The sequence below is a fragment of the Schistocerca nitens genome, chromosome 2 (genome assembly GCF_023898315.1).
Source record: "Schistocerca nitens isolate TAMUIC-IGC-003100 chromosome 2, iqSchNite1.1, whole genome shotgun sequence".
Lineage (NCBI taxonomy): Eukaryota > Metazoa > Arthropoda > Insecta > Orthoptera > Acrididae > Schistocerca > Schistocerca nitens.
In genome coordinates, this window is record NC_064615.1 from 142,918,420 (window position 1) to 142,921,543 (window position 3,124).

The 3,124-nt window shown below is 52.0% G+C and overlaps 1 pseudogene; it reads right to left on the minus strand.

Moving 5' to 3' along the window:
- Window positions 1–2,592: 2,592 nt before the first annotated feature.
- On the minus strand, window positions 2,593–2,710 carry LOC126238052 (5S ribosomal RNA; annotated as a pseudogene).
- Window positions 2,711–3,124: the final 414 nt, after the last annotated feature.

A 3,124-nucleotide genomic window follows, 5' to 3' on the forward strand; every position in this document is an offset into this window, starting at 1 on the left:
AGCAACATATTTTTCCAAACGATCGACGATTTGGCGGACTTCTTCACAAAGAAGTCTGCATTTCGGGTGTTCGCGTAATAACTTGCACCACGAGTACCACCTTTGCATTCCTAAATACCTGCCACGACGTAGTTTCTTCATCCGATGATTAAGGAAGAAGTTAGCGTATGGCATACAGTGCAATGTTGAAAACTTGGGTCCATGGCTTTGTGGGGTCTGAGCTACATGTGAAGCCTACCATTTGCTCTTCCCAACTGAAATCGGGACTCATCTAAACAGCCACGCTGGCCGCTGTGACCGAGCGGTTGTAGGCGCTTCAGTCAGGAACCGCGCTGCTGCTACGGTCGGTCACAGGTTCGAATTCTGCCTCGAGCATGGATGTGTGTGATGTCCTTAGGTTAGTTAGGTTTAAGTAGTTCTAAGTCTAGGGGACTGATGACCTCAGATGTTGAGTCCCATAGTGCTTAGAGCCATTGAATTTGACCAGCCACGGTTTTCCGGTCGTCTAGGGTCCAACCGATACAGTCACGAGCTCAGGAGAGGCGACGCCGTGTTGTTATCAAAGGCACTTGCGTCGATCGTATGCTGCCATAGCCCATTAGCGCCAAATTTCGCTGCACTGTCCTAATGAAAATGTTCATTGTATATCCCACATTGATTTATGCAGTTATTTAACACAGTGTTCCTTGTCAGTTAGCACTGACAACCTACGCACACGCCGCTGCTCTCGTTCGTTAACCGAAGGCCATCGGCCACTGCGTTGACCATGGTGAACACCAAAGTATACTCGGCACAGTCATGATACTGCTGACCTCGGAAAATTGAATTTCCTAGCGATTTCAGAAATACACTCCTGGAAATTGAGATAAGAACACAGTGAATTCATTGTCCCAGGAAGGGGAAACTTTATTGACACATTCCTGGGGTCAGATACATCACATGATCACACTGACAGAACCACAGGCACATAGACACAGGCAACAGAACATGCACAATGTCGGCACTAGTACAGTGTATATGCACCTTTCGCAGCAATGCAGGCTGCTATTCTCCCATGGAGACGATCGTAGAGATGCTGGATGTAGTCCTGTGGAATGGCTTGCCATGCCATTTCCACTTGGCGCCTCAGTTGGACCAGCGTTCGTGCTGGACGTGCAGACCGCGTGAGACGACGCTTCATCCAGTCCCAAACATGCTCAGTGGGGGACAGATCCGGAGATCTTGCTGGCCAGGGTAGTTGACTTACACCTTCTAGAGCACGTTGGGTGGCACGGGATACATGCGGACGTGCATTGTCCCGTTGGAACAGCAAGTTCCCTTGCCGGTCTAGGAATGGTAGAACGATGGGTTCGATGACGGTTTGGATGTACCGTGCACTATTCAGTGTCCCCTCGACGATCACCAGTGGTGTACGGCCAGTGTAGGAGATCGCTCCCCACACCATGATGCCGGGTGTTGGCCCTGTGTGCCTCGGTCGTATGCAGTCCTGATTGTGGCGCTCACCTGCACGGCGCCAAACACGCGTACGACCATCATTGGCACCAAGGCAGAAGCGACTCTCATCGCTGAAGACGACACGTCTCCATTCGTCCCTCCATTCACGCCTGTCGCGACACCACTGGAGGCGGGCTGCACGATGTTGGGGCATGAGCGGAAGACGGCCTAACGGTGTGCGGGACCGTAGCCCAGCTTCATGGAGACGGTTGCGAATGGTCCTCGCCGATACCCCAGGAGCAACAGTGTCCCTAATTTGCTGGGAAGTGGCGGTGCGGTCCCCTACGGCACTGCGTAGGATCCTACGGTCTTGGCGTGCATCCGTGCGTCGCTGCGGTCCGGTCCCAGGTCGACGGGCACGTGCACCTTCCGCCGACCACTGGCGACAACATCGATGTACTGTCGAGACCTCACGCCCCACGTGTTGAGCAATTCGGCGGTACGTCCACCCGGCCTCCCGCATGCCCACTATACGCCCTCGCTCAAAGTCCGTCAACTGCACATACGGTTCACGTCCACGCTGTCGCGGCATGCTACCAGTGTTAAAGACTGCGATGGAGCTCCGTATGCTACGGCAAACTGGCTGACACTGACGGCGGCGGTGCACAAATGGTGCGCAGCTAGCGCCATTCGACGGCCAACACCGCGGTTCCTGGTGTGTCCGCTGTGCCGTGCGTGTGATCATCGCTTGTACAGCCCTCTCGCAGTGTCCGGAGCAAGTATGGTGGGTCTGACACACCGGTGTCAATGTGTTCTTTTTTCCATTTCCAGGAGCGTATAATGTCCCCTGCGTCTAACTCCAACTGCCATTCCGTGTTCAAGTCTGTTATTTCCCGTCTTGCGGCCATAATCGCTCCAGAACTCTTTTCATATGATTCACCTGTGTACAAATGACACTCACTCCGTATTCAGGCCACGAGTGGCCTACGGGGACCATCCGACCGCCGTGTCATCCTCAGTGGAGTATGCGGATAAGAGGAGCGTGCGGTTAGCACACCGCTCTCCCGGTCGTTATGATGGTATACTTGAACGAAGCCGCTACTATTCGGTCGAGTAGCTCCTCAATTGGCATCACGAGGCTGAGTGCACCCCGAAAAATGGCAACAGCGCATGGCGGCCTGGATGGTCACCCATCCAAGTGCCGACCATGCCCGACAGCGCTTAACTTCAGTGATCTCACGGGAACCTGTGTATCCACTGCGGCAAGGCCGTTGCCTGTGTACAAATGACAGCTCTGCCAAATTCAGTATACTTTTATATCTTGCGTGCGCGATTCTATCGCCATCTGTATTGCTATCCCGTTGTAACCTCGTCCTCACTTATCGACCTTAATGACAGCGAAAAATTAAACCGCGTGCACCTAATGGAAATTTGGGAAAAGCAATCGTCACCGAAGTTAATTTGTCGGTAAAGAGGGAGGAAAGGGTTACATCTAAATGAAAGGAAAAATGCAAGTGAAATTGGTGGAAATTAATTTTGAAAATGGGTAAAGTTAATAAAGAAAGTAAATGTGCGGTCGTTACGTTAACAATTAACTAGCGGTAATTAGATATTTGAGGTTTGGGCGAAATTACGGTCGCCAGTCCTATGGACAATTACTATAGTACCTGAAAGAGAAAGGTTATTACAC